Genomic DNA, 15450 nt, shown 5'->3' with positions numbered 1-15450 from the left:
AGATTCTGAGCGGAGCGATGAATGTATTGATTTTACCATGATGTGTGTTTTTTTTTTGTGTGTCTGTCATCACGTTTTGGGGCAGTAAAAGTGCTTCAATTTTTGACTTAAGTACCTCGTTCGATCAGTTAAAGTGAATCTAGTTGGTACTTAAGGGGGTAAAAAGTGAACAATTCTTAATACTTTTCTAAATAATCGAGAAAAACAAACTAAAAATTAAGGGAAAAACGGGATATTTTACGCACACTCATTTTTCGACAAAATCGATTTTGGTTTTTGATGTAATTTTAAAACAAATGACCATTGATACATGCAATTTTCACCGAATATTTATATAAGTATATTCTATCCACCATGCAATTTTCAAAAATTTTTGACTTAAGTTGAACTATTTATAGGCATTTGAAATTTTCGGTCATTATTAGTTTATATTGATAAAAATTTATTTGTTCGGTAGAAAAGCTTGAAAATTAAATACAAGGCTTCTAACACATTTTAACAATAGCAGTTAAAAATTATTAAAAATACGTAGGCTCGATTTTTTTTTAAAGCATTTAAAGTTCAAATTTTGACTAAATACGTAAAAATTACGGCAATGTTCAAATTATCTTAGACAGAAATTCATAAAAAATTTTCTTTTTAAATCTAAGATTTGAAAATTAAATACAAGGCTCCCAACATATTTTTACGATAGAAGTTTTAATAATCTATAATATATCCTAGACAGATAAACCATCTTCGCTCAGAATCGTTTTTCGTATACAATGGTATAATATCATTGGATTCAAATTTAATTCCATCCATTACAGTTATCCACTTGTAACCTACTGTACAGCAGAGCGACATCCACGACATTTCCGCCTTTTTTTTTATATGAATTTGTCATTCCAACAATGATATTACCAAGGTTTTTTTTTCAGTGTATAAGCATCAGCATCACCATTGGTTATAAATACTAGTATTTATAATCAACGGTATCACGTCTTATAATATACCTATAGCAGTTTTTTTTTATTTTTGTATATTCATTATTATTTTATTTTCATTCATAATTCTAAATTATTTAAAAATATAATTACTTACCTTACACAAAACACACTTTAGATATAAATAATATTATGAACTATGAAAAAATAATAATTTAAAACACGCAAAACAATGATTTTACTGTAGGAACCAGCTGAGTTTTGACTTAAATCCACGATTCACGATATAGTAGAATTGATTGTGGAAATAGAAATTAAATGATTACGATGTTCTCGTTGTCTATATTTTTAAATATTTATAAATAGTTAAATAAGTAGGGACTATAATACAATTATAAAAATAAACAACACAACAGTAATAATTTAATTTAAATATAAAAATAGATATTTTGGTAATTGCAGTGACTTTGAATTCAACCTCTTACAAACTTCTTAATTTTAAATACTAAATAGGTATAAATGGTATAGGTACTATTTGTACGACAATGATTTTAAATTAAATAAATTAAAATATGAGTAGTTAATTATTTATGGATGTCCAATGATATTGTACAATATAAGATAGCTTGATCTTATTATAATATACAACCATGCTGATAAATATAACTCGGGTCTTCGAGTTAGCATGTTTTTAAATAATCGTTAAACACATAGCAAAGTAATATAGAAATTTATTAACTTATAATACGAGTTTATATTTCAAATTTATAGTTGCATATTTTGCATATTTGAAAATTATTTATATGAATGAGTAAGTTTTTAATTTCCAACTTGAGAAAATATCTAAAAGTTTAATGTAATGCTCAAGGTAATTAGTACTATATTAATAATAATATATTCAATTTAAGTTGATTATTAAAAAAAATTAACCATTTTTATTTTATACTAAAACTTAATGTATGATGAAAACTAACCTGAAAAAAAAATAATTATCTTAGATAATTAATCAAATTAATCTATATATATGATCAAATTTATCTATTTCTGTATCATATCTTCAAATATTCTTATTAATTACAAATATGCTTTTTTAAATGCATATTTTAAAAACATATTTTGTAATCCTTTAGGGAATAAATATATGCATATTGTAATTCATAAGGTTTGTAGTGTATACCTACTGTATACTTATCATTTTTAAACGATACATTATTATCTTCATAAACGTGCCACCGTCACTGTGCATCGATACAGTGCATGGAGCTTTCACAGTGCTTCGTTAAAATTTATTTTTGATTCATAAGTAAGCCAGTTGATATTTGTTTATAAGACTTACAGTACATCTTCATGTTTATTTCACGTTTAATGTGGAACGTATTAAAACAAAAATAATAATAAATAATATAAACGATAAAGCCATGCTAGATTTGTATACTTAAATATTTTAGTTAGTTAAATCACAATTTTTTAAGGTACCAGTGACGTTAAAAATTTTTTTTTGTGGTTTATTGGAATTTGTAATGCCGTTTTCCGGGGTACCGATGTGGTTACAAAATGTTACATAATAAATAACATAATACCAAACAGTTTTCCAGTCGAAATTTTGACTTTGGGCTGCCAGGATAACACACCTTAAGTATTCCAAGTAAGATAAAGTATGCATGAATTGTATACTCATTATATTTTAATCAGACTTGAACAAAATTATTAATTAATGAGCATTTCAGTTGAAATTATAAAGCAAAATATAATATTTTATACAAAACACATAGTATATTTAAATGATAAAAATATAATACTTGTGGATAAAATTAAAAATTAAATTATTTGAATAACATGGGCGAAATAATTGTAGTAATATATGTAAATTTTCAAATACACCACGTGATTAAATTACAGATTTGTAAGATTAGTAACTTTTTAGAATTTAAAAGCTTTTCGAAACGTGAATCCCAATTTGTGAACAATTTTCTATATATAAATACTCGATGGTTAAAAGAAAATGGTTAATGAAGCCAATGACCCGGTTTACGCGATCCTTTTTGTTGCATATTATATGCATGCATTAAACGTATGTACCTACATTGCACATGATGAGTACGCCTGTTTTTCCAGGTCACGTAATCTACATGTCAGAATAGGTCTCATGAAGTACGGATAGTATTTATCATTTGTGCCAATCACCATATATTGATAACTATGTAGATATTGACTAAATTATTTTATAACATATTATTACAATATTATAGGTATAAATAATTCCGGTTGTACCTACTTGTACCAGAGTGAAAAGATTTGTTGCTTCGGTGAATACGTAATAGTTTTGATATTTCTACTTAAGCTGATATATCAACTAAGTCGAAGAAAAATAAAAAAACAATTTCTGTAAACAATACTGATTAAAGAAATGTTACAGTATTACTATAAACTCGAACATTTCATACGAAACATGCTATTTTAATCCAAGGTCATTTGGACTATACTTAAGAACTTTATGCCTTTTACTCTGATTTTTTATAAATAAAAATATAAAGCTACTGTAATAATAAATTTTAAATAAATTCGAAATTCTTTTAATTTTTTTAAATTGTTTTTTTTCAATTAAAACTTAGTTTGCAAAATGACGTAAATACTAATTAACTATGCTCTAATTTAAATACAAAATATTGAATGCCTAGTAATTATATTATTTCGTATTCATCGAATATAATTTGATAATATTTTTAATAAAATATAGTTTAAATGTACACTAAATGAAATTGAATTGTTTTAAAATTAATACGTTGTTTAATTTTATACATTTTCCAATAAACTTATCCATACTCGGACCTACTGGTAGCCATCGTCCACTACCACCTGCCAAAGTGCAAACTGCTGTTTGTTTTCTTTTATAAAGCTTATGTAAGCCGTTTTTAGTTTAAAATCTCCTGTCTCCCCGCATGCCATCCCAATAATCCTCGAAAATGAAAAGCTCGATGCTCATTTATATTATGTGCTCTATAGGTATATTTCAAGTATAAAATAACTCACAGGGGACATGCTCTGATTTTCAAAAATCCTAAAATTGTATTTTAAACTTACCTATATATCTACCTTCTACAGAACATATTCCAGTAATCTTCCAAATTTTCTGGAAGTATAAATTAATCCTGTAATAAAAACGAGTTCAAAATTTTGAGACAAAATATTAGGTTTATTTGGTATATTTGTTATTTTATTTTCAGTTTGAATAATAAACGTACATAAACAAAAACAGGTAGAAAAAACACATTATTTTAGGACTAAAACAATAATGTATTTGTTTAACTATTAACAAAAACAAATCATGAAAGCACGGATATTCTTGTATTTTATTTCAGAAAACTCAAAGATGATGAAAGGAATTACATCCACTGCGTAATATTTGTTTGAAGAATAATATAGAATCTTCGTCGACAATATTTATATTCTCTTTGAATGAAAGTTTCTGAGTCAACTCAAGTCACTTAAGAAATGTAAACATCAAAGAAAAATTGTTTTTCCAAGATCTGTGAACGGTTAGTTTTCTGTGCAGAGTTTTCTATAAAATTGGTCCTATATTTAACGTTAACTGTATTGTGATTTTTCAAATAAAATTTCACTGTTTAACCGATGAATTAAAAACAGATTCTTATTGCCATTGCAGTAATAAAACTTGCAATAAAATTGCATTTGTAGAACATAAATTATATATTCATTACATAAAATTATAAGTGATTTTTAAACTAAATATATTTATCTTTTCGATTAATTTGATATAATTAAATATAAAAGTGTTCAAAATAGAAGCACTTTTTACCATAGTGATACTTGAAATTTCCCATTAGTTTTTAAGACGATAAAGAATATCATATTTTAAGTCAAAATATGTTTCTAAATACTTTAATGTCTCTACAAAAAAATTTAACCAATGACAAGTATTAAATATAAGACAAGTGGAAAAGTAAAAGAAACTAGTAATGAGTTTATAAGCGTATATATTTATAATTTATCTCCAGCTGCAGCAACTTCAATCCTCCTATATAAACATATAAAGATTTTAATTTATAAATAATTTTGACTAACTATTGAAAAAACTTTAATTAATAAAAAATCAGTAAGTCACTCTGCTGTATAGTAGGTTTCCACAATTGTATCTCATCGTCATTATGTAGGTCACTGTTATTGGTCGTGTTAAAAATATTAACTTTGAAAAAATATAATTATATACAAAGCAATGATATTTATTATATCATACAAAAATTGAAATAAAAACTAGGTAATAAAAGTAGAAAATTTAAAATGCCTTAAATAAATATTACAAAAATCTTAAGTTGTTGTGAATTTTATTATACCAAGAAAATATGGTATTATAAATATTTGTTCCACAATTTTACTTTCTGGATTAACTCTTTTTGAATTATGTAAAAAAACAAAAATAATTTGGTCAAAAACTAATGTATAACTATAAATTATGGTTTATACAAATATCTCGTTTTGTTGCTAAGGAAATTTACTTAATTACCTATAAAAGTTTAGAAAGTTTCTTTTAAATCACCAAATCTACCAACTAGGTCCAACTAACCAACTTTAATGTTGAAAACTAAGGAACTTTTACTATTATAAAAAGTTAGATGATAGACACAAAAAACAATTTTTAACACACATAATTATAAAACAGATAAATTCAGCACTTCACTCAGAATCTATAAATATACTTCAATAATCTAAATATTGACAACTTTAGTTATTAAAATCTTCGTAAAAATACAATACTTTTTTATTCGCATTAATGTTCACATTTGTAATGACGAGTACCTACATACAAATTGACCGAAAAAACAATGTCTTGTGTTAAAAACAAATTAAAAACCATGAGTACCTATCTGTATTGTTTACTCGTATATTATTATTATGACATGAGCAGCAAACTGATTTTTGTCTCTCAGTGGTTCCCTATTCCCACTCAATCACGATCACATCGGCTTCAACTGTGATTCGCTGCGTTCAAATTTCTCCGCCCATCTTTCACCGCAGCCGCGTGATTATTCATCATTTCATTACTAGTTAAAACCGCCATATCAGTATTTTGCCTATGCTCGCCGTCTTAACTCAGTGTATAGTCTCAGATAATAATATATTATAAATGAATAGGACACGCATTGTGAACAAGTATAACCGAAGAAACTACTATAGTTACCTAACCTATTACTATGCTGCAGGTATTCATCCACTGAATAATAATACTGTTAACTGACTTTAAAAGACAATAATATATGACAATATGACAATTATTAGTATTATTAATGTTATTACAATAATAATAAAAAAATAACATTGACATAATTGGATTCATGTTTGGTGGATTGATACATATCATATTTTATTTATCATTACCCATACACCCTCATATCACCAGATAATGTTCATTCGATTTCAAATGGTCATGTACTCATGTATAATAAATATAGAGAGATTTCGGATATTATATGTGGGCGTCATCCATGCAATACGCTTTATATAAGAATTCATATTTATATGATCTCGGTTTTCGATATTCAGTGTAATAGAGCCATAAAATAAAAAAAAAATAAGAAAATTTATGGATAATTATGAGGGAGGAGATAAATAAAATAAAACTATCCCGCTTTGGTTTCTAGGGTTAAAAACAAACCACATTCGTATTATATTTTTGTCATGAGTGTCATCAACCAACCCTCACGTGCAGTGGATATAAATGACGTGTGTCTGTCGATTATCGTTACACGGTGATGTTGGTAACAAAACCAAAAAATAACAAAATATGTGTTCTTTAGAGTCGATTCAACCTTTGCTCGCGGAGTAAACAGCGTATAACGCATTAACACACGATTTTCGATACTTGTTTGAGATTATTATAACCACGTGATGAAGTATAAAATTATACGATTATAGGTATTTAATATTCTTTAAAAGCATTTTACGTCACCTTTTGTGTACAATATAAAGTTTGGTTTGCTATGTCATAAGCACAAAATCTAAGCCCAATTTTTGCTAGAATCCCTTTGACAATTAATAAGTGACATAAAAAAAAAACTGGGAAATCGCTCTTCTGTGTACTTGATGTACTTAATGGTAATACTGATAGTTAGTCTGTGCTGTAATTGATATTGTGTTAAATCAGAGTTTAATAATAAATAATTGGAAAAAACAATGATTCTTCGTGGAGACTAGTATTTTATTTTTCTATGCTTATTACGATAGGTTTAAAAAGATAAAATTTTTGTCAAAATCAAATCACATATCATATTATTATGTAATAATAATTATTGTAATTTAATACCATATTAAATTTTATCGTTATTAACTTATAACTTATAATTCATAAGTCAACATTAGCTTAATTTAGAATGGTTAATGGTAGGTATATGCATATAGTTTAAAATTAACAAAATATTTTGAAAATTGTATTGAGTTTAATAATTAAAAATAAACTTACTGTCGAAAAGTTTCGAGTCTCTAAGAATAATACTTCTTGAACTACGAAAAAAAAGTTAAATTATTATTTTTTTGTTTAAAAATCCAATTTTATCAAAAATTTGAACTTGAAATTAGTATAAAAAAAATAGTAGATTAATTTTATTCAGATTTTTGTGAGAACAACTTAAGAGGAATCTTGAATCCATTTAGTAAAACTTTTTTATTTGCTAAAAATATTATCATACACAAATCGATAAACTAAAAAAAGCAAAACATTTCTGTAATTTATAAAATATAGATATAAATAGCACAAGAAAAGTCAAAATATTTTTTAATTAATATCTCTCTAGAAAATGCGTAGATACATTAATATTAATGAAAACTCAAGTTCCCGTGTTTATTCATTTGTGAATAAAATTAGATATAACAAAATCAATTTCATCGAAGACAGTAAACACACATTTTTCCTTAACTTTTTTATTTTTCATGACTATTATAAAAACTGCTGGGGATCCGATTTACTGCCAAAATGTATTATTATATAATTTTAAAAATTGAATACTCTCTATTTTTTAGCGTTCCAAAAGGTAATGACAAACACAAAAAATAAATAAATATGTAAATAAAAAACCCATAATTGTTAAATAAATACATTCATAGTTATGCTCAAAATCTAAAATACGCCTACACCCGGTTAAATAAATAATAATAATATTATTTTAATTTAATTTTAATTTTATTGCAGTCCCTAAAATATTTCAATACTTACGTCATACATCATACTACCCCTATAACTTTTCAATTTATACTTGGCGTTTCATTCAATAGTGATTCTGAAATATCTAAAATATGTCGTATACACAACTAAAACCACATAGGTACAGAATTATTCAGACCAAATTGAATGATTTTTGTGACGTTTCATTGCCACGCTTAGTCACTTTGCCAATTTGTAGCCCAAGATCATTTGTTACTATCAAATAAAAATAGTCACCTTCCAATACACTATACATGATGGGGGACGCATTGTACTATTTTTTAAACATAAAAATCAATATTTTTCTTAATAATATTATTTGAATTGTAATGTACATTAAAAGATAATGAAAACTGTACAATTTCGTAATACATAATAGCTATAACTATACAAAAATAATTTTTAAATGTAATTTCTTTTAGTATAATAGCTAGGTTAAGTTCATACTGCGCAGGTATTGATAATCACAAAATAGAATATACCTCGAAATCTTTCATTAAAATTGTTTTGAAAATATTGACCAAGTGTCATGCATTTATATATAATATTAATTAAGAAAAACGAAAATTATTCTTAACGTTTAACAATCTTCAATTTGAATAACATACATAATGTATATTCAAGTACTTTGTAACATTTCAAACTGCCTATTAAAATGTTTAGCTTAAAACTACAATTTTATTGTTGTACTATAGTTTTTAGTGAACATTAGTGTGGCATTGTTAATAATCCAATTCTCAATAAATTAATACATTTTATATAAAATTAAATCTGTAACTTAGTGAGTATAAGATCTTATATACAAAATAATCACATCGTGTAAGCAACATCTCATGAATTATCATAGCGTGCAAACTATAGATAAGGGGTGGTAGAAACTAGAAAGTTTATTAATCCTAAGAACTAATAGGACCTATAGGTACTAAAAACAATAATATTATAACATTAAGGGTGTGTACTATTAACTAAATCATGTTAAATATCATGTAATAAAAATTAAGCAAAATAATTATATTTTTACGCTGCTCTATAATATCAACGTATTAAGCTAACTAAAAATAATCAAAATATTATGCAAATATACATTAGTAAATGGGAAATTATGTACCTATACACACATCTTACTTAAATAACGAACAGTACTTGTTACATCCGTGGTGATTCAGTAAAATATTTGGAGGGGTACTTTTGTCGAATACAAATGGGAGTCTTGACTACACCCCTTATTTGTCTTAGCGCTGCTATATTTTAATTTTGTATAGACTATTTTGTTATATGAAAAAAACCACCCACTTGAACAGAATAAATAAAATACGTAATGGAACTAGAAAATTATTTTTTTAAACTAATATATACCTCTGTAAACCATGGTGTACTTTTATTAAAATGTATTACTAATTAAAATTCCTGAATCTAGTTTGATTCAAGATTCAGTTCAATTCAAAATTTAACCATCCGTTTAAAATTCAATAAAATACAAAGAAAAAAAAAATTATTCTTGCCAAAATATTCACTCCAATATTGGATCTAAACAAATAAGGATAGGTATAGTCTTTAATATATAATATAGATAATTAATTGTAGAATGTCTTAGATGCTTTATATAGGTATAGTTGTTATTTATTAGTAGATAACGGACTGCCCGAATGGCTTAATGCTATAAAATGTAATAAGTTATTACATTGTAAAATCATTTTCATGATTGTCTATTTTTCGAATTATTTATAGTTTATTACAGTGGTGCAGCCAGGATTTCTACAAGGAGGAGGAGGGTAAAAAAGGAAATTAAATAAATAACATTCGAATAACAGTGTTTTTAATTTTCAAAATATTTAGAAAATATTAATGTAATGACACGTTTATCAATCTACGGTGTTTTGATAAACAATAAACAATAAACATTACATTTTTTTAAATTTTAACTCCCAACCGGTACATAGCCAAAATTAATAAATTTACGATTATTTTTTATAATATATAATATGATATTATATGGTACGGCCCATGGGGAAGCATGGTCCATGTGCCCCTCCTGGCTACGCCACTGGTTTATTATAGTTAATCTCTATAATTTATATAATACTTTACACTATTATCACACTTACTTGTTTTTTTTTTTTTTACTATGAACAATAAACATGTTATAATAGAACAAACTGTTTACATTCAATTGTTCATTGCTCATAATAGGTATGTATGATAATATAATATTAAAACTCGCCATTAAACTTGATGCAACTAAACATTTAATTGCCTATTGTATAGGAAACCAGAATGTATCCCCCCTTCTGTAGAGTTTATTAAATGAAATAAGTTTTTTATTATTATTAAATTTTTAACAGCTGGTTATAGTTTATGATTAATAAAATTGATTAAACTCTAAATAAAAATAAAAACTTAAATGACTCTAAGGAGCAATACACCGCCAATAATCACCCATAAAACCACCACTTAGAAAGTATATTGAAATATTGGAAATATTCCGTATGCATCCCGTTTTTAATTTTTACCTTTTTTATAACCTGAGTGTGCGTTCATAGTCTTATCAACAAATTATATTGAATGGACCGAGTGCGTTCTCTAAAATTTCCTATTTCTAGGACTGAAATGAGTAGTATTTTTGAAAGAATGACAAATCCTTGTTAAAGTTTTCTTCATAAGTACAATTCGTTATTTTATATACACCATCCAGATAAATAAATAAATAACATTTTTTCTTAAAGAAACAAATTCAAAGGTAAAAGCTAAAATAAAAATATATATTATCATGAATAAGAATTACAAAACATTTTTGAGGTATAAGTCATAGTTAATCTATGACTTAGTCAGCTCACCTCCTCGTGGTAGATCCTGGTTAATTCTAAATGAACTGGGCATAAGGCTATGTCAAAAATATGACCTTTTTTGAGGACACACTAGGCGTCTAGGCCACTATGGTGTTACCTTATTTTGGACGCACCAGGAACATTAAAAAAAGGTAATATTATATTATATTATAGTTGGATACATTCCACCAATGTTATTCTTAAAATTCCAAAGGCAACATTTATTTTGACGTTTTAATAATATTAATATTTATAAAGGATTAAATACGATAACATTTATTGTAATTTTGGTCGCATTGGACATTTGTTCAGTAAGAACTAAAAAATTCTATTGGGCAGAAAATAAAAATACTTAACGGAACAAAAAGTTTTATAGATTTAGCACTTGTTTATTATTTAAAAGTGTTCTTAATATTTTGTACCCATACATTTCAATGGAACGTATTTTTACGATTTTTTCTTATAGCTCGGAATTAGATCAAATTAATTTTTTTTTTTTATTTGTGTTCTACACTAAAACGCCGTCCTGAATAACTGTGAAAACTCCAAAATCTATGCTCTGTTTAAGCTGAATACTGAGCACTATTTTATCGGGAGTCCGCGATTAGGTAAATTAGCCTTAAGAACATAATGTATTCATAAACATTTTATTAAATAACATTATTTATAGACGATGTTGTTTAGAATTTTGTGTCAAATTTATCTTTAAATGATATAGTAATATTACAATGTCTATAAACTTGAAAAAATTAGTTTAAAAATAAAATTAAAATTTCACTTATACAATTACCTACTGTAAAAAAAATAGCACATTCTTCTAAAAATCATTGTGTTTTTGTTATTTTATATACCTAACTACAATATTAATTATAATTTATAACATAATGCAACTCTATTATATAGTATCATTACCACGTATACGATATATGGATTTTTAAATATAGTCTAGTTGTAAAGTACGATATTTCCTATATTTTACGTAAAATAGAACATGGAAATACTGTTTATAAAAAAATATTTAGAGTTAAGTAAATGTTCTTGTACTTTGGCCATATTGAAAACCAAATAGCAATCAATATGTATACCCGATAAAAAAAGTCATAAACAACGCTCTGTGAAGTTTTTTTTAAAAGCTATTCTGGAAATGGTTCAATAATTCGTAAGGTTTTACAGTTGTGGTCGTTAAGTATACGTTTAGCTTGAGCCTTCCTATTCTCTAGGGGAAAGAAACAAATTTACATGTGCACACATATTTTAAAATCGAAAATGAAATGCAAATCGGACTTTGTCGTAAAAATTTGAAAATAATTTTTTTACGAAAATTTCTATGCATACCATTTTAAATAATATAATTTTAAATGTTTTAAATACAATTATTCGTTTAGTTAAAATAATAAAACTTTAGTAATAAATTGTACATTCACATTGAAATGTTTGATTTTAAAAGTTTAATATCTGATATTATTTTAGATTTGCGTTATTTTTATTTTGTCCGTGTAATAGATATTACAAACTACAACTAAAATAACAATACATATTACAAATTATAATAATAAGTTATATATTTATGTGAACCAATCAAGCCACATCCTGACAAGAATCTATAGTTAAACAATAAAATATTTAAAATTCACATCAAATTTATTTGTGATACTTTAATAGCTAAACCGTTGTTAAAACGTGACATTTTTCAAATCCACAAAAGTTTTTTTAAAAGTTATTGCGTGTCAGTTGTAGTAATTTACTGACCGTAAAGCAGTTTGTGGGACGATAACCTTCGCCAAATGGCCATTCCTAGCTGGACCATGGAAAATTACCGTGTTGTAAAACACATTAATAAACGTACGCAAGTATAAACTCTGTTATTCACGAAAAGCTTGTGTTGATTTAATCGAATAAATTAGTATACTTTGGTACGTCTGACATGATATATAATTCCCAAATAACGATCAAACGAATTCACAGCTGTGACTCTATATTTAGAAAAAACAATACATGATTTAATTGAACTAATTAATATAAAAACAAAGAAGAACGTCACTTAAGTGTTTTTTCAATTCATTACAACAGCAGATTGTCAAGAATTTAAGAATGGAAATAGTTAAGTGGTCTCCAACACAGCAAATCTGTGTTTGGCAGAATCAATTTTATATTTTATGATTTAATGTAGAGTGAATCCTCATATGATAAAAATAGTAAGAATGTTCTGTATATGATACCTCAGAGATTAATATAATTATAGATATTTTAGTTTTAAATTGAGTATATGTTTAAATTATATAAAATAATACAATTTTGAAATCGAAATATTAATAGTAATCAGTGAAATATTCAAAATAAATTATTTTGATAAAAGGAACCTATTAAATTTGATGACGAGTAAATTCACCGCAATAGCAAATAAGTATAACAACACAAAGTTGGTTTGACTGTACCACGGGTTCATCGTCTTCGTAAGTGAATGATACTCGTTTTAATTAGATATTAGATTCGAACGTTAAACACATATTGATATCAGTTTTCAAATGTTGATCTACTGTTTTCTTTTAACTTTTTTGACTGTATACATACCTAATTAGTAATTAGTAGTTGATAATCATAGTTCTGTCCAATATGAATTAATAAAAACCTAATATACAAACTAAATACTTATGCACAAGATATGATAGGTCATCGGTATATTATATTATGTCATATATAATATTACCGAATGTCGTTAATCGTTCATTAGTAATATTATCAAGCAATATAATATAAGCACAAATATTATCAGACCGTATAAGAGACGCTCGCCCAGTAGACTTTTTCATTAGGCTTATAATTAGACATCGAAGCCTTGCCACCAACGATGCCAGTGGCTATTATTGATCTCAAAATGGACCATGACGGGGTGGCGATCAATAATATATACACTTACCCTATAACACCACTTCAAGATCGTTTTTAAAAACAGCCTGTAGAAAACCGGATACTCGGTTTTACGATTTCTGCTTTTCCGGACTTTGCACTTCAGTTTATATCCGGAAGTCGCAACTCCGTGTACATATTGTATACATTTCATTACCACAGCGGTTTGTGTTCACTATGAACATTTACGTTTATATATTATGCGACACATATGCAAACATTTACATCGAAATAATTGATTTTATTTATGCGAAGTCTCCAAACGTATTAAACCGTTTTTGTAGTTCATGGCGTTCATGCATAATAATAATTCGAAGTCGGCACCTACATTATGGTTTTCTATGTGATGGAGAACAAATTATGAAACTAATAACGGTTTGGCTCTGAAGCATGGCTTATTATAATATAACTTCAAACGAATTTGAAAGTTTTAATTCATTAATCATCTAAAAGCTGTATAATATAAAACTGTTGAGGCAGATTTAAAAGTAAATTGAACATTTTAGATAAAAGTTTACGAAGGACATACGCTATGGCATAATACTTGTTTTCAGAGAAAAATTGAATCCTCTATAATTAAGGCTTATTAGGACTATAGCTTATAAAAAGTAAACAAATTTCAATTAGTCAGTGGATTGTATAACAATATTCATATAATTGTGTTGAAATATTTAAACTATTAAGATTAAATAGGTTATTAAAGACGATGACTCGGAATACTAATCAGATCAAATTAAATAGAAACCACGTGTAGGCTCACAATGTAGAATAATTTTAAAACTGTTCAGACACGTGATAGATTTACTCCGTATATACCCTAATATACTCGTAATAAGTTTATAACGTAAACACGTTTTTGGGCAAATAAACCTATTTCTCTCCGAGTTGAAATTGGTTTTTGCGCATCGTAAATATTAATTTTTCGACCGGAGTTCCCATTACAGTGCCGTACAATAATAATTTACCGATTATAATTTAGAGTGCACACACATGTACAAACCTCGATCGCTATGTTTTCCAGACGAAAATTCAAATGTGTGGATATAATAACAAAATAATATAATTTATTACATTCCATCGACAAAACGTATAGACCCATCAAGGATAGTGTTTTACTACGAGGTCAAGCTGAAATCCCGCGCATATGACGTAGGTTATAATTTTATAATTAAACACCCTTTAAAGACAAATTTGGTATAATAAAATGAGTAATAACACTAATAACTAATTTAATTTAATTTTCAAGTAATAATTTGAATCACATCTCTTTTTTTAAATCCATATAAGTATAACTACCATATAAAATATATAGATAAATTATTATCGTCTTCGTAACATTATAGTATTAAATTATCGTGAAATTTGAGAATACAACAGATAATAGTGATGTGCAAAATGCTAAATTCTGACATTCTGACCTTCTAACACTACAACATCATCTGATATTTTAAACTACTGGATCAAACAAATTATTAGATTTCGTAAATACAATTGAATTTATTTCAAAACACATAACATAATATACCTACAATAAAACACTAAAAAAGTCACGGCTTTTCTAGCAAAGCGGTGTGACATG

Source organism: Diuraphis noxia, unplaced genomic scaffold, assembly GCF_037042655.1.
Source record: "Diuraphis noxia isolate RWA-SAM2 unplaced genomic scaffold, SU_Dnox_SAM2 contig0004, whole genome shotgun sequence".
Lineage (NCBI taxonomy): Eukaryota > Metazoa > Arthropoda > Insecta > Hemiptera > Aphididae > Diuraphis > Diuraphis noxia.
Note: the sequence above shows the minus strand (reverse complement) of the source record.